Source organism: Arvicanthis niloticus, chromosome 18 (assembly GCF_011762505.2).
Source record: "Arvicanthis niloticus isolate mArvNil1 chromosome 18, mArvNil1.pat.X, whole genome shotgun sequence".
NCBI classification, from domain to species: domain Eukaryota; kingdom Metazoa; phylum Chordata; class Mammalia; order Rodentia; family Muridae; genus Arvicanthis; species Arvicanthis niloticus.
The window spans coordinates 43,791,329-43,817,937 of record NC_047675.1 but is presented as its reverse complement, the minus strand read 5'-3'; the positions used below and the strand labels follow the sequence as shown (position 1 = coordinate 43,817,937).

Sequence of the window (26,609 nt, the reverse complement as noted above, 5' to 3'; positions counted from 1 at the left end):
AGCTAAGATAGGCTGGTGTGATTTGAATATGGGGCATCTCATGTGTTTTAACACTCGGTTACCAGCAGGTGGAGCTGTTCTGGGAGGCTGTGGAAACTGAGAGGTGGGGTCTGGCCTTGAGGATTATAGCTCAGACTTGTTTCTCTCCTGTCTTCTCCACCCCCTTCTTCCCTTCTCCACCTCTTTCTCCCCCTCCCTCTCCATATACCTCCAATGCCATATACTTCCTGGTTTACCAAAATGTGAACAGACTCCATGGGACTGCCTGAAGTCATGTCTTCTCCCCATCATGATAGACTGTATCCCCTCACACTGTAAGTCTTCTCCTTCTGACCCGTATTTGGTCACAGCAGCAAGAAAATGAAGTTCCTGCACCCTTAGCCAAAGCCTGTACCATGCCACACGTGCTTCTTATGCCTCCTGTCTGTGTCCAGACTGATACACATCGCTACGCAGTTGCAGAGTGAGTGGCACAGAGTCAGGCTTCCTGAGTCCATCTTCAGGCACTTCTTAATTACAAGAAGGCAGACAAGTCACCAAGCCCTTCTGAAGCCTGTTGGCTCTCCAAGTTAATGAGGACAATAGCAAATGGCTGCTTAAGATAAACACCAAATGAGTCAATATAAATAAAATGTATGCCTGTCCCACACTGAGTACCAACAATCATGGTCCATTACAATGGTCATTAGCCCTAAGTCACAAGCCCTGGACCCCACGGGAGTTGGCCCTGCTCAGTCCCATGTTTTGAGCATAGCCCTCACTGAAGCTGACAGTGACCCTGGGCAGGCATGGTTGATCATGGGACTCCACCGTCTATGAATGTCATTGCTTTGATAACCTTGAGCTTGCTCGTGGTATAAAGCTGTCCTCGGCAGGATGCAGATCTCTTCTGTGAGTCCTACTCTGTAATTTGGATGAACTTACTCATTTGCGAGATAATTTTTCTCTTTTGCTGAGGTTTCTCTGCTTCTCCGAGCCAAATTACAGTTTATATCCTGTCTCTGCTATCTCCCGGCCAATCATGCAGAGCAATGCGAAGGCTATGAACTCTCGGCACATGGAATGGGCCAGACACGCAGAGAGCTGCACATTCAGGGTCGGGGCACACAGCTACATGTGCATTCCTGAGCGAAACGCAGTAGGTGCAAGCAAAGATGGCCAGTGCCTGAGGCTAGCCATCTGACCTCGTCAGTTCCCTCCATGATGGGACCCTGCAGGTTTCTTCTCCTATTAGCAGATGCCATGCCATGCCAGGCTCTCAGTGCACACACGCGGGGCAGCAGCTGCTCTTCCTGGACCTGTCCCCACCCTCCAGGCTGTCAGCGATGCACACAGAGAGCATGTTGCGAGGGTCCAATTTCAGATCTCAAATCTATTTGGCTTAACCTCTGTCCCTCTATCATAGACGTACCCATCAGGGAAGTCACCTTGGGTCGATGTGGAATGCTCGAAAGGCTTGTCTGAGAGAGATTTTTTTTTTCCTAACACCAGTCAGTTTCGCTGCTATATTGGAGTTTACTCTTGTATTTTTTGTTTTTAATAAAACAAAAGGTTTGATGGGAAAATGAAATCTTCTAGAGTTCAAGTAGACCAAGGCACTCCATCCAGACAAAATGAAAACTATAACCAATCATGACAAATTCTGGTCTAATTTTTAAAATTGTCTACAGACAACAGTGCAGCCTCCTTATTCCCTCCATGTGCCATTCAACTAATGGCGGGAAAGTAGTTGCAACACCAACAAAAGCGACGAATGTTAGCATTGAACAAGCAGCAGCTTCCTGCCAAGCACTTTCGTAAGAATGCCCTCATCCTGTCTGCACATAAATGAAGTAGGTATCTCGATTTGCAAGTATGCACAGAGATGTTGGTATCTCGATTTGCAAGTATGCACAGAGATGTTCTGTGACTTAGGTGCCCAGAGTCACTCTCCTGGACCCTGATGCCTCCCATCTGCTGCTAGAACTTCTGCTGGGATCTGAGACAGCTTCTGAAGGACTCTGAAGCAAGGCTGGATGCAGACATGGGAAACAGCCTTCCTGCATTTCTATAGGCACGACAGTGCTCTGGTGTGGTGTGTCCGGTCTCTCCAACCCTGCCACAGAATTCTTATTCAATGGGACCACATTCTTTTTCTAAAATTTAATACCCTTAGTCATGAAAAGTAATGCCCTGGACCTGGCAGCTACTAATATCCCTGCCTAGTCTACCCTTGAATTATTGGGGTTGGTGGGAGGGGAAGAGAAATGAAGTTTAGAGTATATCCAATGGTCACTGAATACTAACCATTTGAGTATGGCTGGGCTGGTGTATCCAGAGCAGTGAGTGTCCCACCTCTGGAGAGAGTCGCCTGAGAACTAGTGAGCACCATAGTTCTGCCACAGCAGCCTTCTGCTCACTGCCTCCCAGAGAGTTGCATAGCCCGTGGCAAATTTTCTAAAAAAGTATTCTCACCAATCACCACACCAGCTGGGGGCCTGCCAATGACATGCTCAGACCCCAACAAAATCAGTTGCCTCGGGATCCCTAGAGTGACACTGGGAATCTACTTGCTCCTTAAAAACCTCCTGAGTGATTTAGAAGACACTGGAAACATGACATCAGGTTCTCTGGGTCTGGAACAGATGGGAGAGAATATACAACTGGATTTTTGCTATATCCTAGGATAATGAAGAGCATCTCGGGAGTGTCCTAACTCCACATCTGACCCATACACACCCCTCCCGTGTGTCTTTTACTTTACAGCTTACTGCATGGACACTGATCACCCAGCAAGAGAAGTCAGCTCTTAGTAAGGGATTTCCCTGATTGGATGCCTTGCCACGAATAAACATCTTCTTGCCCAGAGATAAATTGTCACTGCAACTGTATGACCTGTGGATCACATGCTGTACTAGAGGACCATAAGATAATGTCCTGCCATCCAAGTTTGAAGTCATCTATTGGGAAAAGAGCCTTCATATATATATATACCTGACTGAGCCAACTTGAATGAGTCTCCGAGTCCCTTCTAACTACGTGCATGGTATCACATTACATAATGTAAGTGAACTGGAAATGTGTCATTTTTAGAAGAAACCTTTCAGTATGCCTAAGCATGCTTCACTATATTTATTTCTCCATGAAATGGAAATGGAAAATATTCCATTAGCTTGGGTGCTGAAGTAAAGTCCCCAACCAACCCTCATGGACATGGAACAGGAGCAAGAAAGCATTCTTGGTTGTTTTAAGTCAGTGAGATGCTGTAACTGTTACTGTAGCAGACCACAGTTTAGGGGAACTGATACATAACTCAACCATCTCAGGGACTTTAAGTGAGGACTTAGATCTGTCTCAAATCAAGAAAGAACCACTCAGACTGTGGTGAAAAAAAAAAAAAAACTCACCAAAATTATTTAGACTGGGGCACACTGGGAAATTTTTATGCTGGACTTTGGTGAGAGTTGCCAAGAAGGTGCAATCATTAAACCTTTTAATGATAATTTTTAAACACAGTCGTTTGCGAAGAAATGAATGGCATGTTTATTAAACAACGAGGAGCATTGGAGGTATCTATGTGCGCCGTGATTATTCTGAGAAGGGAGACAGTGTTCCTGATCCACCAGCAGATACTCCGACCCCAGCCAGTTTAATTAACTTTTGTCATGTGGTTCACTGAATCTAGAAGTACAAAATTAGCTGAGTGTGTCCAGAGGTTTGTCAAACATAACCTGGAAAAAAAAACCTACTTTCATTTACTGCAGGGAGAAGCCCCCCCCCACCCCACCCCCGGGGAGGGCAGAGTGAGTTGGAAAGGCCGGGGGGGGGGGGGGTGTGCCAGGGCAACCCCATTTTCCCAGAATCACTCTTTGTTTAGAAAACAATGAGAAATGAGTTGGACATCTGACAAACAGACAAAAACACAAAATAATGAAAACTTGCTCTGAGAAACAAGTCCCCATTATTATGATGCCTGGGGAGATGGCATCGCCGAGGCGGCTGGTCTCAGCTAGCATCCAGAGATAAGCTGAGAGGAGGGAGGAGGAAGCTGCTACAGAGATGGAACCTATGATACCCAGAAGAAAGCCACCCTCCTGATAATTGGGTAAGATTTTAAAATTAAAATACTGCTCATTTGGCTGACCCAGAATCGGAGAATTACAAGTGCCGGGAGATTTTTCGTTTATTGAGAATGAAGTCTCTGAACTCGAAAGTGAGACTCCTGATGCCTCTTTTGAAGTCAGGCAAAAACTACTGCCAAGCTGCTCCCAAAGCACAATCCCATTTTAGCCAACAATTACAGGCTGATGGTACCGTGGGAACAGGGAGGTGCTCGCCTGAATGTCCAGTTTGCTCCTGAGTACTGTCTGGATCCAATCAAGAGAAAATCGGAGACTTTCAGAGGGCTGTACAGACAGAAATATTTCAGAAGGACACGGACCCCATTCACACTTCACTGCTGAAATGTCAACATACTTTCTAAACACTGGGATCTCCGGCAGTTCCTGGGAAGTAGAACCATCTAGGAAGATGAAGCCCAGAGCTTAAAAGCCAATTACAGTTACAGTCAGTAAAAGGCTTTCTTGGCAATTCTGAGGACCTCAGTTCAATCTGCCTTTAAACCCAGCACTGGGGAAGCAGAGCCAGGATGCTCCTTGGGGATTGCTGCCACCCTCCTAGCCAAATCAGCAAGCTCCAGGTTCATTGTGAGACCCTGTTTCAAAAAAAAAAAAAAAGAAAGAAAGAAAGAAAGAAAGAGGGGGCTAGCTACAGGGATGGCTCAGAAGTTCAAGGCATTGAACTTCTTCCAGAGGTCCTGAGTTTACTTCCCAGCAACCACATGATGGCTCACAACTGACTGTAATGAGATCTGGTGCCCTCTTCTGACCTACAGGCATACATGAGGCATACATGCAAAGAGGAGGAAGGAAGGAAGGGAGGGAGGGAGGGAGGGAGGGAGGGAGGGAGGGAGGGAGGGAAGAAGGGAGGGAAGAAGGGAGGGAAGAAGGGAGGAAGAAAGGAAGGGAGGAAGGAAGGACAAGAAAAAGGTAGAGAATGACTGAGGAAGACACTGCACATTGGTCTCTGGCCTCCAAGTGCATGCACCCACACAGAAACACACACACACAATCATTTTAAATAAAAACCAAGCAGAAAGTTTTCCTTCTAATTCTCAAATGCAACACACACATTCTTGACAGACAATTGGTAGCCGATCGGGGCCAAGATTCCTGCAGGGCCCAGATGAGGTTGCATCCTCAGCATCTTATCCCAGATAGTCAGAAGCGATCAACTCAAGTTAGCATGCACCATAAGCACCTTTCTCCCTGACTCTGAATTTAAGGTTAGAACTTCCTATGCATAGCAGGAAACCCAAATGCATGCCGAGAATGGCTTGAGACCAACTTGTTTAGCTGCCTACCCAGAAAACATTCTCCCTTCCAGAACACTCGAGTGTTTGTAGAACAGGTTTTACAGGACAGTGTTCCTCAAGGGAAGTGGACCTTATTGTCTCTTCAGAGGGTAGGTTATGTTCAGTCTAAGTCTGTCACACTGATCCATTGCACGGCCAGCGATTAAACCCCCTGAGAACACAAAAGCCTGCAGAGAGGATGGTGCTTGGGAGAGGGGGGCACCTGGAAATGTCTTTCCTTTTCCTGGAAGGAGGAGAAAGAGGGAGGGGATGAGAGAGGGGGAGGAAGTGCCTCTCCACTGTAAGACACTCATAATTTAGTTGCATGCATCAAGATCATCTATAGCACCCTGGAAAATCGAGGCTGGAAGATAAGACACTATGCAAAGATTGTCAGAATATAACGATAAGGAAAGGCCAGGGTCCCTACTTCAGGATGTGTAATTATGAGAGATAAGAAATTCTCTCCTCTGCTGAAATAAGCTGAGTTAGGGCTTTGGGTTTCTTGGCATTGAAAAAAAAGAAAAGAAAGAAAAAAACCCAATTATCATGCACGAGGGGCTCTGGGCAGATGTTGAAGGGAGTGTCAGAGCAGAGATGGACAGCCAGTAGAGAGAAGCACCCCACACTTCCATCGCAGACTTTCCTGCCCTGAGTTCTGTCACAGTAACAAGAAAAGTAACATAATAACGCCTTGCCTTCTTGGCGGTGCTGGAACAAATTATCACAAACTTAGTGGCACTCTTAGAGATCTAGAAAAATCTAGAACAGGTTTCCATGGGCAAAGCAAGGGCTCTGCAGGGGCACAACTTCCTAGGAGGCTGCAGAGAAAACATTGTTGCCTTGTGTTTTGCACCCTCTGGGTTGTGTGTCTTACATGCCTTGCCTCACAGCCTCTTCCTCATCATCAAAGGCAGCAGGGGAGCAGCTTCACATCTCTGTCTCCGTGGTCACCATGCTTCCTTCCTGGCCTCTAGTCAGTCTCTGCATAGAGACACCAGTGATCACATGTATGAGCCCATGAGGAAACTCCTCATCTAAAGAATGATAACTACTACAGAAATCTGCATTTTCCCCACTCACAGAGGTAAACATTTCCAGATATTAGCACCTGGACACCTTGTGTGTGTGTGGGGGGGGGGGTGTCATTATTTATCCCGTCACAAAGAATAATAATGACCTTGTCACTTGATAGCTGTGTGACCCTAGACAGGTCCCCGGGTCTCTGTTTCTTTGCCTGTAAAATATCTATTCTGTATGATGATTGTAAAGAACAAAAGCATGTTAGTTTTTATGAAGTGCTTGGTACATGGGTGACATCATTAATGGAAAAGGAGTCTAAGTCTGAAGCCAGAGAATCCTGAGTCCAGCCCAGCCACAGATCACCTGCATCCCCGCAAGATTAGTACATGTCTCTGGACCATCATTCTGCTGGGCAATGACGTCACACTCCCAGGTTCGTGACTGTGTGTGTACATATTCACAAGTGCTTGTGCACATGCTTGCGGCAGGTTCGGGGAGAGGTTGGGTGTCTTTCTCTATTGCCTTCCACCTTATTGCATTGAGACGAAGCACCTTACTAGATCTGAAGCTTGCTGTTTCAGTGAAGCTGGCTGGCCAGAGATCTCCCTGGATCCTCTGGTCTCCATCCCTCAACACTGAGGTTGCAGGCTGGTACAAGCTTTTTTATGTGGGTGCTGGGGATTCAAACCCGGGTCCTCATACATGCACAGCAAAGGCTCTTATTCACTGAGCCATCTCCCTAACACTCTCTGGGCACGTTTTTTTTTTTTGTTTTGTTTTTTGTTTTTGTTTTTTTTTTTTTTTAAAGATTTATTTATTTTATGTATATGAGCACACTGGCTATCTTCAGACACACCAGAAGAAGGCATCAGATCCCATTACAGATGGTTGTGAGCCACCATGTGGTTACTGGGAATTGAACTCAGGACCTCTGGAAGAGCAGTTAGTGCTCTTAACCACTGAGCCATCTCTCCAGCCCTCTAGGCACGTTTGCAATGGAGTGATACTGCTGTTATGAGCCAAAGGGACGGCTGGAACCACTCGTGATGTTGGGACAGATCTGAGCACTTACTGAATGCAGACAAGGGCCTACATTCTCTCTGTGGACTTCTACGTTTAATTTTCGACCTCACCCTGAAGAGAAACGAGCTCCACTGCCACCCTAGCTTATAGATGAAGAAACAAGCAGAGAAAGTGTAGGGAACTCACCCACGGTCACACAGCTATAAAGGGTTATTATCTTCCTGTGGCTGCCATACCAGGGTAACAAACTGGGTGTTTAAAAACAACAAAAATAAAATGCCCCCAAATCTTAAGGCCTCAAATCACAGCATCAGCCTGGCCATTCTCTCTGAGAGCTCCAGGGAGGAGCCTTCCCTGCCTCTCCCAGCATCTAACATCAGCGGGCATCCTAGGTACTCCTTGGCTTGTAGGTACATCATTCTGAATTGTCTCCATCACCCCACGGAGTGGTGCGTCACAGGATGGCACAGCACTGTTATGTCCTCCTCTCTCAGAGCAGCGCCAGATGCCGGACTAGGTAACGCAGAGTCCTACAGCGAATGACCCTGTAAACAGCACCCTCCTTAACGCAGACTCTGTTGGCCCATGTTTCACTCAAAACTGATTTTACTTCAAACTGAGGCTGAACCCCACTATCATTACTTAATGTCAGTGTAACAGCAGCGTGATACCCAGGCTCCCTCACAATATATCATCCTGCAGACTCGGATGCTAGCAGGACACAGCAGAAATACAGCCTCCCAACTTCCCAATGTGCTCTTGGCCATCAATATTGATAGCATGTCATCAATCAAGTCGGGCAGGCTTTTACGTGCTCTCATTTTTAACCAAGCCTTACCGTGCATCACAATGGAATATTTAAAACCATGTACACATTTTATCAAGCCTTCATGACCACTAAACGCTCTCTGGTTTGGAGCTCCAAATATCATTCATTACGTCTAGGGAGGTGCCAGGCAGAAGTAAAGAAGCCAGGCAGGAACTGAGTGGTTAAGAATAGAGAGGCAGAAAGACCATGAAACTCTACTGCCTTGATGCAGGCTACAGGCTAGACTAGCCACTGGTTTGGGGGTCAAGATACTCAGATAAAATCCAACTCTCATGTGAGCTTGGGTAGGCTCCTTTACCTTCTACAACTTCCTTGTCCCTGTTTCTAAAAGAGGATACTCGGAGTAGGATGTCAGTGAAGTCTTACAGAGTTCTAGAATTTTCCCTAAGAACCACTTTGTGGCTAGAGCGATGTCTCAGAAGTAAAAAGCACATGCTGTCTTCTAGAGACCCGAGTGCAATTCCCAGCACCCTCCTCAGGTATCTTATAGCCACCTGTAACCCCAGTTCTAGAGGACCTGATACCCTCTTCTGGCAGCCATGAGTAACTGCACCCATTTACACACACACACACACACACACACACACACACACACACACACATACCTTTTTAAATTGTAATTAATCTTACAAAAAGGAATCACCAATCACATTCACACAAAAACCTGACCAGGTCACTTAATAATTTCTTTGCCCCCTTTAGCCTCTATAGACAAAGCCAATCCTCCTTAGCAGGTGCCATTTCTCACAGTGTTAATCGTGAGACTCTGGAGGAAAAGTTCATCTAAGGTATGACCCATCTATTTTAATTATTAATTTACCCCCAGAACAGTCGCTGGTGTGCCATGGCTCCACTCCATCCCTGGCTCTGATGAACGCTCTCCCAAGCTGTAGAGACAGACTGTCTTGTGAGCAAGTCCATATAGCAGTGCTGAGTTAACCCTTGCACTGTGTGAATCTCTGCACTGGGCTTTGTGGAATTCTCCCCGGAAGTCCTGAGAAGTCTCTTACTTCTTGCTATCCTTGCATCAAACCTACTACCTAATCACATGTGCCTTGGGGGCCCCCAGGCTCCCAGATCTAGCTTCTTCTCCTTAGTTCCTTCTTGCATGTCTCCGCAACTCAGTTCACATACATTTATCACGGCACTACCCTCCTTTGTAAATGTCTTCTCACAAGCCACTTCATATCCATGTAGTCTACGACCCTGGTCCCCCATTTCTGTCAGTCACCATAGAATCACCTCCCCTAGATGGAGGGGGAGGGGAGATATGTGAATACAGGTCAAATCAAGAACTCGCCACACACAGCCTTACATGCAAAACATAGGCACACTTGTGCCCCTTTTTCTAAGCATGGACGTGGCCCCCAAACCCTTCCAGTACACATTGCAGGCAGCCTCTTCCAGGCCATTCGTGTTGTCAGAGCTGACTTGTCATTCACTCCTGACTAGGCAACTGTTGGTATATCACGAAACCCACTTCCTCCTCTCTGTGCATAAATGGTCTCTATTTCCACTCTCCATGACAACTGCTGTGTATATATGTAAAAAAGCTTTAGAGGACAGAGGACAGAATGTATGTGTGTGTGCGCGTGCGCGTGCGTGGTTTAAGCTTGTCATATGTGGTGTGTATGTATGTGTGAAATGTGAGTGTGTGGTATATGGTGTGTGTGTGTGTCTGCCTCCTAGTCCATGGATAGCTCATTCCTCTCTCCCATGAAGGGTCTAACATGTTCCCTCCTCTCCTAGAGGATCTATGTGAACAGCCAGGAAGCCTAAACTGAAAGCCCCTGCTTGAAGGAGTGGCATCTGTCAGCGAAGCATCTTCCTTGGAGAGAGGGGGGCGACGTGATGATTGCATACTTGGCTCCATGCAGTCTGAGGCAGAGAGCAAGAGAAGCCTCTTTGTGCCACTCTGGTGGCTCAGTGAATGACTTTTAATTCCGGCAACTACATGAAGAATTGTGAGAGGCAAGTTCAGTCTTGGAACTCCTTCATCATGCTGGGGTCATAAAACACACGACTCCGAAGTGGGTAGCAATCCCCAAGTGCCCCAGAAGCCGCAGAGCAACATGCGCATGCGCGATCTGAAGGCCTGCCGCTACAGCCTGACCCACGTGCCACGGACAAGCTTCACGCACAATAGTTGTTACATGCTCCTCCTTGTCCTGTGACCTCTTTGATCTGAGGTCAAGTTAGGCTGAAACGGGTGGTGTGTCTATAGGAACCATTGGTACAAAGTAAGTGTTCAATAAAAGCTGCCGGCTATGGCAAAAAGCGTGCAGTGTTGTGGGCTAGAACAGAAGGAGAAGGGGTTGGGAGTGGAAGAGCCTGTGTTTTGTTCAAGGAAACTGAGGACCTCAGTTTGGTCATGTGACGGGAAAAAGGATAATTCTAACTGGGAATTGGCTCTGCAGGTTCTGCAGTTATAGAATGGGAAATCAATACTTTAAAACACTCCTTAGAAAAGGCTATTGTATGGGCCAGAGCGATGGCTTAGTGTTTAATGACACCTGCTGCCAAGCTCAACAATCCGAATTCCATCTCCAGGACCCACAAGGTAGGAGAGAAGCAACTTCTGTAAGTTGTCCTTTGATCCCCACTTGTATATCATACCAGACATGTGGACCCCCTGCCCCTACACATATGCACAATAAGTAAATATATGTAGCAAAAACATTTAGCGTGTGATAAAGGGAGGATGGAGAGACAGGCAGATGAATAGAGGGAGGGGCAAAATGGACAGAGAAGAGGACATGTCTAGAGATCTGTCCTTTGGGACCTGACACTTCGGTGTCAAGAATCATGCTTTACAAATAAGAAAGAACTAGAAGGAACGCCCATCTTGGTCTCGTCATCATTTTAAGATGATTAAGATGATTTTAAGACGGCTTCTCTCAGGAAACCTCGGAGTCCTGGGATCCAAAGGAGGCTGATGGCCACACCACACAACCGCTTGAGGGGAATGATGTAAGCTAAACTGTATGGAGCCTGGCACAGTGTCTGACCAGAGGGAAAGCCCAGTTATCTCTCTGCTCAGGGTGCCCACGGCCCTCGAGGCTGAGCAGTCAGGGAGAGGTTGTGTGTAGCAAATATCCATCCGTCCTTCTCACCGCATGCTATTTAGTTAGTATTTTAAAAAAAATGCTTACTGCAGCAACTGCATCAACAGCTTGGTCCCTGGCCTGCGGCTGGCTAGAACCCAAACTGGCAGTCAAGGCAAGCAAGGACAAAAGCCCAGAAAAATGCCACCCTGTCCCAGTCCTGAGTAATAGTATTCAAGCCTTCTCATGTCTCTATTAGCTGAGGCCAGAATGGCCAGCACACGTGGCAAGGGCTCTCACCTTCCTCTCTCCCCTCTCCCTTTTCCCCCTCCCTCCTTCCCTCTGTCTCTGTCTCTGTCTCTGTCTCTGTCTCCCTGCCCCCCCCTCGCCACCCCTAAACAGGTTGATTTCCAAGTGGCCCTCTCTACCTGTTCTCCCTGACAGAGCAGCTTTCGATCAAGACCACTGCACTCTCTGCTTACAGGAGGTGGGAGAAAGAGCCTGTCTAGCCAACTGAAGGGTGAATCCTACAGAAATGTATCATTAGAAACTAGGCCTAGGCTCTCCCCAAGAGTCTTTGGCTGTGTCTTGGCTGCAATCCACGGGGCCTCTAGGAAACCCTCCTGTCACCCCACAAAAGGCGGAGTTCTGAGACAAAGAACTTTAGGAGCCTCCTCCCTTCAAATAGGGCAGAAAACACCTCCTGCTGAGAGCAGGCTGCCCCTGCCGAGAGACCACAACAAGCACTCAGGGGAAGCACTCCCAGCAGGTGACCAGGAGGCCAGTACTGGTGGTTTCCTGATGGATTTGTTTGTATCCTTGAAATGCCAGAAGTGTTGGGGGTTAAAAAAAAAATGGTGGGAGCAGAGTGGATGGATGGGAGCCAGGAGACAGCGGGAGGTTCTTTAAAATCACCAGGAAAAAAAAAATATACGCAGCATGAGCTGGGAAGAAAATAATAAAGGACTGTAGCTCGCTGGGGGAGTGAGGCAGGAGACAGAGGGTTGTCGCAACCCAGCAGAGAGAAAGCCAGGGAGATGGCACACGGTTGGACCCTGTGCAGCGCTCTGCTCAGGTCTGCTTTCACAGGGCTGCTCTTCTAATGTGCACACAAAGTGATCCAGGGAGCCTGGTTCGAAGTGCAGAAAAATGGGCTGTCAAAGGTACTAAAACGTGGGAGCCTGATCCAAAACACAGAAAAATGTGCTCTGAACAGTACTAAGAAAGCACGTTGGCTTTTTTTTTTTCCCCTTTCCTTTCACGATGGTCTTCCTTCAACTCGTCACCATGCTTCCTACTTGCTTTTTAACATCCATCTACAGAACAGAAAAGAAAACGATCATTTTTTTTTAGCACCGCCATGAATTCTGATATGCAGTCACAGAATTAAACACTTGTGTTTTGTGACTGATGCATACACACACACACACACACACACACACACACACACTGACTTCAGTCTTCAGAACTTGGGAAAGCCACCCAAATTAGCACTACTCTGTCCCTTCTTACTGTATACACACACAATGCCTTCTGTTGGACTTCCCCTTGCTGAAGTGGGGATGTGAATGGAGAGGGGATATGGGCTCATGTCTTCCTTCCTATGTCATAAGTGGCTGCCCACTCCAGCAAAGTAACATGAGGAAGATGGTAGCCAAGATGACTCCATGGTCACTTATGGCTTAGGACACTGATGCCTTCCTGCTGTGCTCAGAGAACATTTTGGACGGTACCTCATCTCACTGCCTTGTGTTTGCTTGGTACCCTGGCAAACTCCCATGTGGGAAGGGTCCACTGGAAGCCTGTGAACATGAGACACTGAAAACACTGTACACAAACAGAGCAAGGTCCCCAGGGACTGTGTGCAGCTGCTAACCTCAAAAAACACACTCTATCTTATCAGCAGGTTTGAGAGAAAAAAAAAAAACTCTCAGATTCAGAGATTTAAAAATATTACTGCATGCTATGGCAATTGTAACTCAGTGGTAACACGGACCACAGACCTGAGCAGAGCCCTGCTTGGCTGCTTGCTTCTGGATTTAAGAGTTTCCTTTGGGAAGCCAAAGTCACGCCAGGGTGATAACCCAGTTAGAGTCAGAGCCTGGACCCTGTAGGCCCCTAAGGAGCCAGACAAGGCCGATGACGGTGCTCTACAATGGGACAACTAAGCAAATAAGTCATAGAGAAAATCGGATAAAGGAGATGCATTCAGTGTAGCCAGGTTTGGGAGAAGGCAAAACAGGTCCAATGAGCGGCCACGCCGACAAAGTACCACTTTGGTCCTGACATGAGGTTCAGGTTTAAATGGTGGCCAGAGGGACTCATAGCTAAACAGTTTTGGTCAAGGTATAAGTCCCCATCACACTGTCTGACAAGCTGTCAGAACTGTGTGAAATCTCTTCCCAGGAGACAAGTTCTCCTTCTGGCAAATACCAAGACCCCAGCCTTTTCTTTCTCCTAATGTGAGACTCCTGGGGAAATTCTAATTTCCTGGGGTCTGTGGTTCGAACAGTCTAACAGCTAAAGGAAGGGACATGGTGTCTCTTCAGAATGTCATCATGTCCAGACAGCATAACCAATATCCCACTGGCTCCAGGCCATTCCCAACCTGAGTCAGGGTCTTTCTCCCTGCGGTGGATTGAATAGTGACCCATCACAAGGCTCTGACCTGAGCCTGGAGATGCAGTCTTACTGGAAAATTGCAGTAAATTGCAGATCACTTAAGGAGGATTACTAACCTGCATCTCTATGAATTTTTCAGAGGTGCCAGATCCAGTGGCTAGTGTTAAAGAGGAAGATTTGAGATACCAAGACGGCAGAGAGAGAGAGAGAGAGAGAGAGAGAGAGAGAGAGAGAGAGAGGAATGAGGGAAAGGGGATGTGGAGACAGAGGTGCAAGTTGGAATAGTACCACAGCCACAAACACTTTTTTGATGAGCTAGAGCTGGAATGGGCAGAGGAGGGTCTTCTCCAGACTGGAAGAAACTATGACCCTACCACTACCTTAATGTCATTCAGACTTCAGGACCCAAATTATGAGAGAATACATTTCCATTGTTTAAAATTACTAAATTTACTGATATTTGTTTTCTGTCATCCCTAGAAAACAGATTCGCATATGACTCCTCTTCTGTCTGGATGACCTCCCCACCCCTTCCAGCCTCATTTCACCTATCACTACTAAATGCACGGAGGGGGCAGGGTGGCAGACATACAGCTTTTACTCAGCCGGTGGTGGTGGTGAGATACAAGTTCTAGAAGCACAAAAGCTTCTCTGGTGTGACTGCTCCGTCTTTGATGTAGACCAGTTCATACACATGTTTCAAATAAGTAAATGAGCAGACAGTGCTTCCCCTGTAGAGTCAATGTGGGTTTGATCGTCATTCCCAAAGTTTTCTCATCACACAAAGAAGAAACGTCTACATATTATCGATAATATCATTGGTGTTTATTCATCCATATCTTCAGTGACTGTCTGAGGAAGGCAGTAGATGACCACCCAGGCAGTAAAGCCACTTTGACACCAAGCCTGATGACTTTCCAACATGGTGGAAGGAGAGAACCAATTCATACAAGTTGTCCTCTGACCTCCATGTGTAGGCTGAGGCATGTACAGCCACACAGAGACACACATACCAACACACACACACGTATACACAAGTGTGCACACACACAGATTAAATGAATGAATTTAATTATAAAGCAATGATCCAAAGGCTATCATAATCCTGACCCTATTCACTTGCTGTCTTAGTGAGGGTTTTACTGCTATGAGCAGACACCATGACCAAGGCAACTCTTATAAGGACAACATTTAACTGGAGCTGGCTTACAGGTTCAGAGGTTCAGCCCAGTATCATCAAGGTGGGAACATGACAGCATCCAGGCAAGCATGATGCAGGAGGAGCTGAGAGTTCTACATCTTCATCTGAAGGCTGCTAGTGAAAGGCTGACTTCCAGGCAGCTAAGATGAGGGCTTTAAAGCTCACACCCACAGTGACACACCTACTCCAAAAAGGCCACACCTACTCCAACAGGGTCACACCTTCCAGTAGTGCTACTCCCTGGGCTGAGCATATACAAACCACCACACTTGCCATATCTACAGTGACAAACAAGCAGATAAGCCCTGACCTCATGGGGAGACCCACTTGAACTTGAGAGACTGAACACCCCTAGCCTCTGCAAAGATAACACAATAAGACTTGAAGTAGGCATGACCACAGTGGGCAATGAAGGGATTGGTGCAGGCAGTGTGGTGAGAAGAGAAGTATTCTTTCCATCCCTAAAAGGATGGCAGTTTGACTGTGTCCTAAAGGAGGTGTGGCATTAGAAACATGCCACGAAAAAAGCAGAGGAGAGACTATCCCAGAAAGGAACGCAGCAGGCACAAAGGTCCTGGGGCTCTGCAGTGGGAAGATGAATGAGGATGTCATGAGGTGATAGTCCAGGAGCTAACGGGACTGAGGAAAACAGGCTACAGGAGACGTAGGATTCACATCACCCAGATTCAGACTCCATAAACCAGGAGGAGGGTTCAGTTTGGTTTGGTTTGGAGCCGAAGACACACTGCGGGGTTTTGAGCAGGCAGAAAGATTGTGAGAGCCAGAGAGAATGAGTGACACCAAGGACACAGTGTGCTTCAGAAACAACAGGACAGATGGACATATGAACTCATGGAGACAGGGCGGCATGCACAGGGCCTGCGCGTGTCCAAGCCAGACGGAGTCCCAGTGCTGAGATGGGTAGAGTAGACATAAGCTCCCATTCCTAATCAAGAAGCTATCTTCCGTTAACAACTGCTTGCAACGGAAAAGTTCATTTTCTCCAATGGCGTACCATTGAGCATAGAAGCCATGCTCAAGGGTAGACCCCACAGCCAGCAGTAGATAGCCAACACAAAACAAACGCAACAGTATCTTTGTAGATTTTTTTTTTTGTCTTGTATTGCTTTGGGGGAGCATTTTTATCTTACCAGACTTTTCGTATATTCTGTTTTTCCTCTTCTGTGTTTTTATGGTGTGTGTGTGTGTGTGTATGTGTGTGTATGTGTGTGTGTGTGTGTGTGTGTGTGTGTGTGTATGTGTGTGTGTATGTGTGTGTGTATGTGTGTGTGTATGTGTGTGTATGTGTGTGTGTGTATGTGTGTGTGTGTATGTGTGTGTGTATGTGTGTGTGTGTTTCAATTCTATTGTATTTATTTGCTTGTTTTTATTTGCCTTTTGTTTGTTTTCTAAATGGGGGAGGGGAGGAGAGAGGGAGGGAAGGAGGAAAGGGAAGAGGCGGGAAGGTATAGAGTTGGAAAAAGGGTCAGAATATTGGGAGGATATAGGACAAGATGAGGAAACCATGATCAGAATATATCGTAGGAAAAGAAATCATTTTCAAGTTTAAAATCCTTATAGAAATAATAACTATATCTAATAACATATCTGTATTCCTTGTCCCCAGGTCAGCTGACTGTGTTTATCGCACATGATCGATCATAGGCCCCTTTGGTCATAGGTGTCATTGAAGCCAAGGCCCCACATACACTGAGATAAGCCAATCAATCTCTCCTCTGGCAATCTGATCAAAGACACACAGGGTTTTGCTTCACAACAACTGGAAGTCAGAATGTGGAGCACAGGTTGAAAATCCACACATACACACATCCCATGGTCAAAACTGTCATATTTGTTTCAATTAATAAAAATTTCTCTGTAACATAACTAAGAGTCATTTGCATACTCTCTCTGGCAACTGTCATGCTACAATGGCAGACTTAAGTGGTTGTGACACAGGCTGACCGGTTCAGGAGGAATAAAAATGTTTACAGAAAAAAAAAAAAAAGCTCTATTATCCCTGGCGAACATTTAGGTCAGGAAGCTATACTAAGACATGCCTAAGATTTTTTTTTTAAGCAGAGAGGAAACCTGAGGGTCCCAGAGTGATGGACAGACTTCCTTCACCTCCAAACCTTTCAAGGTAATTCTCCATGAGATCTGACTGCATTTTGTTTTGATGAGCACAACAAACATCTTCATAGCAAGCCTCTTGGCCTCGAGCTGTGTGTGGAGTAGGCTTCTGTTGCTTACAACCACAGCCTTAGGCTGAGTGAGTTAACAATCCATCTCTGTGTGCTGGGGAGAGACACCTCTGAAAGTGGTGTAGAAATCCCTAAGCTGGCAACAAACTGACCAGCCACCCCTATGACTAACTGATGGGTGACTCTGGAATATCACTGTGCAACAAATGCTTTCAGGGGTGTTCTGAAATTGAGACGTCTGTAGAAAGATGTGTGTGCTTATCCTTGAAAATTCAGGGTCATATGTCTCCTCAGCCTGTGACACCTAGACCAGGGCATGGCTGGGAGGAGGAGATGACTCTAACTCTCTGAGGGTACTAGTTCACAGAGAGCATTTGTCCTGCTCAAAAAATCTCATCAGAGAGACACTACTTTCTTCAAGGGGTCATGAAACAGATTCAAGAAACCAGTGTTAATAAAGAAGAAGGTTGGAGGAGACCAAAAGGGGAGACAGCAGGATACAAGTGATCTCATAAAGGAAATGGGGGAAATGTAGGGGGAGGGGAGATGTATGGGGAGGGAGATAAATACAGAATAGGAAGGAAGGAAGGAAGGAAGGAAGGAAGGAAGGAAGGAAGGAAGGAAACATAACAATAAGGATACCTGGAAAAGTCACAAAAAAAATCACACTATTAACTATTTACTAAAATGGTGACAGCACCTATAAGCCACATTAACAACAACAAGCCATAATGAGCCTATGGGTACAATAGTGGCCCACATACCTTGGCAGTAGCCAACAGCTCTCTAACTGGACTTTAAGACCCACCCTACCCAACAAGAGGGAAAACATACCTAGTACTGGAAACCTACCTAACTACTCAGTCCTTGTGAAGCCATGATTAATAGAGGAGACTCTCCAACCACTAATTTACTAAGACAGCATAATCCCTAACAACAACTTATAAACATGTCTCCTTACACCCACGGATAAGTGTAGATCAGTCCTCAACAAGAAAACTTTGCAAGAGCTGGAGACCACTCCAGAAAGCCACACTAATTACAGTGCACTTTTGCAGCCCAATCCCAATGGCTAACTAAATCTATAAACCACTCCCGCACCCTGCATGTAAGTCCGGGGACTCTTGCGGAAGAGGGAACAGAAAGTTTGTAAGAGCCAAAGGATGGGGAAGTTGGCTGTAAGATTGTTTCTCCTAGTAACATCAGAAACTACGCCTGTGAGCTGAGCAAGCATGAGATCAATAGACATGCCAGCCTAGACAGAGAAAAGCCCACAGGCCTCCACCTTATACACAGAAATATAGGTAACTAAGGAAATGCCAGAGCGGGAAAGGTGGTCTTCCCCATGGGAGAGTACACCAATTGACTGTACAGTACCAAACAGTCTTCCCTGAAGACAAACAAGTAAAACTGTATGAGCTAAGCCGATTATATTTAGGAACATATATGTAACACACACACATATATATATATATATATATATATATATATATATATATATATATATATGCATGCAATAGCCCATTGGTGAAAAAGAAGCCAGAAATTTGAATGAATGTGGAGAGGGGTATATGAAAGAGTTTGGAGAAAGAAAAGGAAAGGGACAAATGTTGGAATTATAGTATATATGTAAATATGTAAATAAGTAATAAATTAGGTGTCTTAAGCACCTAATCGACATTTATTGAACATCCGCTGTATACTAAGCATGGCAGTTGTGGGGACTCCAGGTCACTCTCATGTTCAGTGATTTCTAGAAGGACCTCTAAAACCCAGAAAAGATACTGTACTCACAGTTACGATTTGTTATAAAAGATACATTAAAAATTAGCCAATAGAAGAAATACAAGTATCAGGGTCAGGACAGATCAAGTATGAAGCCTCCAGTTGACCTTCTTGGTGGAGCAATGAATGATCATCTTTGCTTGTTAGTGGGAGGGTGGGGGGGGGGTACTCGGGGGAGGGGGAGGGGCAAAGCTCAAGCATTTCTTCAGTCTCTTCAGTCGAGGTTAGTCCTTTATAACATATCGCTGCAGTAGGAAGATCCCAGAGGGAAAGAAACCATGCTCATGCCTGAGACCACCTATCTTCTGGCTGGGAAACCAGCATCGGCATCCAGGAAACACTTCTGAGGAATGGTGCGAAGTTTCATTTTAAGCACAAGGCAAGCAGTATGCATAATTAAGCAGTGTGCTCCTGCCCATCCTGTGTGCTCAGCAAGCAACAGGGACTCTATACAGGTCCCGCAGCTCTGCAGGACACCAAGGCATCCAGTGTTGCACCAAAAGCCTTGCCCTGTGCATCACCCGGAACCTCCTCCTTCGGCTCATCTCCCTTCCTATGTCAGTACCATGTGATCAACAGGTACTTAGCACTCTTAAGGAGACCGGGCTCCAGGTAAGCCACTGAGGATGCAGGGGTGAAGATGGTGGGCATGAGCCTTGCTGTCACAGAGTTAGCAGTTAGGGTTTAGCAGAACAAAGAAGAGTAATCAAAGAACAAGTTCAGCTCCGTAGCGCTCAGCTCACCACCCACTAATATGGTCTGTTTGGAGAGGAATTGGCACAGAAACATCTCTTGGGAAGACAGAACAACTGGAATGGATGAGCCTCCCAGCCCTGAGGAACAACGGCAGCAGTTGAATCCTTTGCCAGAAGAACTGTGACGGCCTTAGAAAGAACACATCGTGGGGCTAGAAATATGGCTCAGTGGTTCAGAGAACTGGCTGTTCTTCCAGAAGTCCCAGGTTCAATTCCCACCACCTACAGGGCAGCTCACAATTGTTCCAGGGGCTCTGATACCCTCACACAGACATACACCCATGAGAGACACCAATACACATGGAATGAAAATAAATATCTTTTAAAGAAAGAACACATTGGACTAATGGACGCAGAGAAGGTTCTAGAATGGACCCACTGTTTCAACCAAGTCACTCACTCAGCTCTTCCTGCCTGCTACAGATAAAGAATCTATGTGGGAATCGATATAAGACTAATGGAGGCGTTGACTTTAAGAGGAAGGAGAGGACCAAATCCGTGAGTGGGAAGGGGTTCCTTGATATTCCACTCCTTAGGGAGAAAATTCTGTGTGCTTTTTAAACGTTGGGGTTAACCGACATAAAACTAACCACATTAAGGTGGAAAGTCAATTCTTTCTTGCTATTCACAGAGGAGTGCAGGCCTGCCTCCATCAAATGTTAAAACACTCATCCCTCAAACCAAATTCTGCAAGATCCCCTCTGCTGTGACTGAGGACTGGACATGGGCCTAGCTGGCAGGGAAGAGAATGAGGTGTGTGTTGGCAACTGGACCCACAATCTGCAGCCTGGGCTGTCTAAGATCTGTCTTTGACCCAGGCTGGGTCCCTCGCCATACCTGCTGGTATGAGGATCAACAGCTTTTTTCCTTCTGTGGAAAGAGGACGTTAAGTGTGTTTAGGGGTAAGAACTGAGCAGAGTGCTGGAGGGGTCATGGAGGCAGGGAGAAGCCAGGCAGCCTCCAACTTAACAAGGAGTGTGACTTAATTGGGGATTCTGTTGCTGCGAAGAGACACCATGTGGGGTAAGTGGGTAGCTAAGTGGGTAGGTAACTGATAGCTCTACATCCAGATCAGCAGGCAAACGAAAGAGTGACACTGGGCCTGGCCTGAGCTTCTGAGGCCTCAAAGCCTACTCCCATTGACACACTTCCTCCAAAAAGGCCTCCTAATGGTGCCACTTCCTATGAGACTATGGGGGCTGTTCAAACTACCACAGAAGGAAAGGTCATAGCACAGCTTCCTGGGGAAAGCACTGTTGGAGCAAAATCCTGACTGACGATATCTACGAGGAAGTACCAAGTTCACCAGACAACAGTGGGTGAGTGAGCCATGACAGAACCCTGGAATCTGATCTTTACCAGAATCACACACAAATAAATACAATTAATGTAATTCCAATAAATGTTCAGAGAGCACAGTACAAGCAGAAGAACAGAGGGGTTCCTGGCCCTGTGGCATCAGCACCATTTAGAAACTTGTTAGAAACTCGAATCCAAGCTTGCCCCAGAGCAGCTGAACCTGACACTCTGGGAACGAGACCCAGACAATGTCTATTTCAGTATCTTCAGTGAGATCTGTGGCAGGAGAATAGAGATGGGGTTCGGGGATGTGTGGAGGCAGCAGCATATGGAAGAACCCAGTCAACAGAGAGAGACTACAAGCCCTTCCCCACCTGGGCCACACACAGCAAACAGAAAAGTTTGCTATACACAAACCCAGGAGAGGTGGGTGCCATGTTAATGATAAAGGAACATGAGCCTCATGGCCCAAGGCTTCTAAGCCCAGTTCACCAGCCCATTCCCATGCCTTCTCTTCCCTGATAAACCATCTCTCTTTCCAACCAAGTATCTCTGGCCTAATTCTTTGTCCTGGGGCACAAGACCCTGGAAACTTCAGCCAGGGACGCGGACTCAGGTCAACACCTACATCAATCTTAGAGCAAGCACAGTTCCTGAATCACAGAATAGAGGCATCAGCACCACTTAGGTGTTCATGCATCCCCCCAGGAAACCCCACATGTTTTGTGAACATATGCAGAGCCATTTCTGAAGCCACCGCTCCGTCTCCCCATGCCTGTACTCCTGCTGCCTGTGTGCTTGTTCAAGACACAGTTTGGTTTGCCCAGTGCTTCCTGAGCGCCGGGCCTTAGAGTCTTACGGTATACACATTTAGCCAAGCAACCTTACATGACCCCATGAGTCAAGTACTATCATTGTCCTCACTTCCCTGTGAGGAAACTGAGGCTCAAAGAAGTAAGACAGCCTGCTTAGGGGCATACAGATAGTACATGGAAGGCTTGATTAAACCTGAGCCAGTATAGTGGCATCATTTCCCTTCCACATAAGTGGCCAAGCCAAGACAACGACCACATAGCTTCCCAGGTTCCCCAGCTGTGGGAAGGCAGATGCCCTTTCTGAACTATCTATCTGATAGAGAGAGATTGCATTCAAAGGAATTACGAAATGTAGCATGGCCATGTTGCAGTCTATCATACAGGTATATTTTAAAATCCATGGCTACAGTGACAAATTCTGTGGCAGTTAAAGCAATGTGTTGTTGGAAGTCGTCTGAGGGACACTTCAAGGGGATGGGCTGTTAACCAGAATTAATGCAAATTTTCATTTCTCATCGTGCTAATAATAGCAAATTAAAGAGCAAGAGACACACACACCTTAAAAGGAGCAACCATGGGCCAAGTCTGTGACAGAACAGTGCGGATGCACTGTCTCTGACCCTCCCAAACCCTGTGAGCCTCTTCAACCATGTTCCGGATGCAGAAAGAAGCCCAGAAGTAGCACTTACCTCTCCTGAGCTGCGACGGCTGAACATAAGCCCAGGGCTGTTGGTTTCAAAGTGAGCACTTTGTGACGCCAAGCTCACAGCTGGACATTCCAGGAAGACCACGCAGTGTGGGGAAGCAATTCACTTTGCATGGCTTGACCCCCTGGTACTTAAGAACACTCTGGCCCTGCGATGCCATCTTGCCTCTGCAAGACATCTTCTGGTCAATGCAGGGTCAAAGTTTTAATAGCCACGAGGGCAGCTATGTTATGGAGGCTTCTATTGTCTGGTTACTTAGGGAAACAGTAGAGCTTAATTTTATTAATTCGTATTGATTTTTATATAGCTTGGCTCTTCCCACAAAGAATTTGAGGGAACTTATAACCAAAACAATGCAACAAAATATAGAGTTCCGGAAATCCAGTGCTGGCACAGACATATTCCCAGAACGACCACGGCTTCCTTTGCTCTCTGTGTGGACAAAATGAGAAAATATCGTCACCAAATCTGAGCTCTAGAAGAGGTCGCGAGATGTCTCCAACCACAGAATGAAAAAGTCATCGTAGAGTGTATTTTAAAAGCACATGACTTAGCCACACCCCCAGACTCTGGTTCAGGTGGTCCACACAGGCCTTAAAACATGTTTAAGATAAGTTTTAAATCTGCCTCCAGGCAACTATTTTGCAAGAGGCACAGGGATTATACCCTGGGGGAAAAGGATAAAATCCAAACTAATTAACAATGAAGGAGTCACTGTTACAATACACACTTCTTTTTTTTTTTTTTTTTAATTTTATTATGTTTTACTTATTCACTTTGCATCCTGGTCACCCCCTTCCACAATCCTTCCATCCCCTGTCCCCTTCTTCTCTGAGCTGGTATTGTCCCTGCCCCGTATCCCCCCACCCTGGCACTTTAAGTCTCTTCGAGGCTAGGCACTTGCTCTCCCAAAGAGGCAGATAGAGGGTGGGAACTAGATAGATAGATAGATAGATAGATAGATAGATAGATAGATAGATAGAGGGAGGGAGGGGGCATGGAGAGGGGAATGAGAGGGTTCACTATCAGGTGTGAGGAAGGACAGAAGAGATGGCTAGATGGCCATGAAAATAAATGGAAATCTGCAACTGACAGGGATGAGGAGGTGGGGTCATCTCTAGGACAAGACAGAGACCTGGGATAAGGGAGAACCCCAAGAATCAATGGGGGTGACCTTAGCTGTTACGAACTACATTGGGGATAGGGAACCTAAAGAGGCCATGTCCTGTAGCCAGGAAGGAACCCTAGTAGAGTGATAGAGACACCAGCCCACCCATAAAACTTTCAACCCCAGATGTATCCTGTCTACAAAAAAAATGCAGGCACAGGGGATGGAGCAGAGACTGAGGGGAATGGCCAACCAACCACAGTACTTGCTTCTAATCAGTGTGCTTCCTGAGTGTCTGGACCCGGTAGTCATCCCCAGGTGTTGAAAGGTAAGTCAGAAGTGAACCGCAGCTCTAAGAAACTCCAAGTCTAGTTGCAGCAATTGTGAGCTCTATAAACACCTTCCCAGGTGCCCTGTGCATCCAGCAAGCTAAGAGCACAGCCCCTGAAGAATGAGGGTGTCCTAATGACAAAGTACCCAGCCAAAGAAATTTAAAAAGAGTCTCACAATTTAGGAGATACAGTCCACTATGCCAGGGAAGGCATAGCAGCATCCCCAAAGGCCAGCACAGATGGCTACAACTCCTCACATCTTCCCAGACCAGGAAGCAGAGTGGAAGATGCTGAATCTCAGCTCTCTTTCCTCCCTTTTTCCTATTTTTATGCACCCTGGTTCATGGGAAGGTGTCACTCACATTCAGAATGAGTGGGCTATCCTCCATGAATCCTCTCTGTAAATATTCTCACCGACATGCCCCGAAAAGTGTTTCCTAAGGGACTCTAAATCTCGTCGAGTTGATAACGAAGATGAAGGGTCTCAGCAGTTAAGTGTCATCCACAATGTGCTTTATGAGGAGCACCGGTGGAGGAGAGGCTGCGCTCCCCGGAAAGAGGCTGCAGTGCATGGAGGTCACTAACTGGGTCATCTGACAGGGAACATCAGGCTTCTCTGAGACTTGACCTTGTTGCTTGCAAGGTAGTGGTGTGAGTGTAGCTCAAAGCTCCTTAATTAGCTGGTGAGGATTCAATATAGAGGTAAACAGGGAATGAATATCACAGTGCTATAGGATCCATGTTGGCCATGTGTCTCCATACCAGGCATTTCAGAGGGTGATCTGGTAGCATGTCGTGGTTGTGGTGAATATCACAGTTGTGCAAATAGTGGTGGAGAAGATGGCCTTGGTGATGATCATGCTGTTGGAGAGTATGCTGGTGGAGAGATGGTGAAGGTCCTGGTAGTGAAAATGGTGGAATGTGGTAGTGAAGGTGGCACTGAAATGGAGATGCTGATGGTGTTGATGCCAGCAGAGATGCTGATGGTACCGATGATGATTGTAGAGATGCTGATGGTGCTGAAGTTGATGGTAGTGGTTATGAGGTTTAAGGTGATGGTGGTGTACATGATAATGATGTAGTCGTGCTGTGTAACCTCTCTCTATTCCACCAGGAAGCAAAAATAAAAACTAGACTAAGGTACAGCCTGAAGGCTATAGCGTGCGGTGAGGGGGAGACATAAGTCCATTTTGACTACCAATTTGGAGATAAACGGAACTTATGGCTAGAAAGTGGCTTTGTTGCTGCAGAAAACATTGAAAGTTTGATGTATGGGTTTGGGAATTGTCATCCAATGCAGGGAAGGCCTATGCAGAGAAAGAAGGAAAGGGGAAGTGTACAGAAAAGGTAGATGTCTGTACAAGGCTGTGGCATGCCCTATAGACGAAGCTACTGGGATTTCACACACGCACACAATGTATTTGATTAAGAAAACCCCATTTCATCTCTTCCAGTTCCTCCCCTGTCCCTCCTAGAATTACTCCCCTAATTTCATGTGTATTATTGCCCCCACTCCCAGCTCTCTCCTTTTCTTATTTAATCCCAAAGTGTTGCCAACACATACATACATTCAGGGCCATCTACTGTACCAACTGGAGCATGGAGAGTCTCTGTGGGCTCATGTCCCTGAAGAAAACCAACTCTCCCCTTCCAGACAGCCATCAATTGCCAACATCTCCTCAGCTCTTCATACTCCATGCTGGGATTTCACCTGCCTCAATCATGCGCAGGACTTGTGCATCCGGTCACAGATACTGCTGTCATGTCCAGAAAAGCATTTTATTATAGTCATTCACTGCCTCTGGCTCTTTTAGTCCCTCTGACCCTTCTTCCTCAGAGATCCTTGAGTCCTGAGAAGAGGTGGCATGATACAGATGCTCTGAATGAGAATGGCCCACACAGGCTCATATGTGTCAATACTTGGTCCCAGTTGGCGAAACTGTTTGGGAAGGATTAGGAAGTGTGTCCTCATGAGAGGAGGTGTGTCTGTGAGGCTGAGCTTTGAGGTTTAAAAGCCTGTGCATTTACAGTTCTCTCTCTCTCTCTCTCTCTCTCTCTCTCTCTCTCTCTCTCTCTCTGCCTCCTGTGTCCTCTAAAACTGTAAGCCCCAGTAAATTCTTTCTTTTAGAAGTTGTCTTGGCCATGGTATTTTAGCACAGCAATGGAAAAGTAACCAGGACAGATGTCTATCTAGGGCTGAGGGGCTGGAACGGCTCATTCTCTGCACCTCGGTGAGTCTGCGTTAATCAGCATATACAACGGAGAGAAACTTCTCTGATGAAGACTAACAGGCGCACTGCCTTATGGGTATAAACGTCAGTCCTTAGAAGTCAGCTCAATATCATGTCCATTTAGCTAAGTAATGGTGGTAGGTTCTGCCCTAGGGCCTATGACCACCCTATCTCTGGTTCTTGGCCAAAATGGGCTATTCTTTAGAGTACTTGGGTTATTTTTCATTTCATTTGAAAAG

The 26,609-nt window shown here is 46.4% G+C and overlaps 1 long non-coding RNA gene across 1 annotated transcript in view; it reads right to left on the bottom strand.

The window, feature by feature from the left end:
- Positions 1–22,699: 22,699 nt before the first annotated feature.
- Positions 22,700–26,609, bottom strand: part of LOC143434901 (uncharacterized) — a 136,119-nt gene continuing 132,209 nt past the window's right edge. Inside the window, exons 3-4 of the long non-coding RNA XR_013104756.1 lie at positions 25,708–25,896; positions 22,700–23,131 (exon numbers count right to left, since the gene is read on the bottom strand). This is a non-coding gene — a long non-coding RNA (uncharacterized LOC143434901). The remainder of the gene's footprint in view (positions 23,132–25,707; positions 25,897–26,609) is intronic.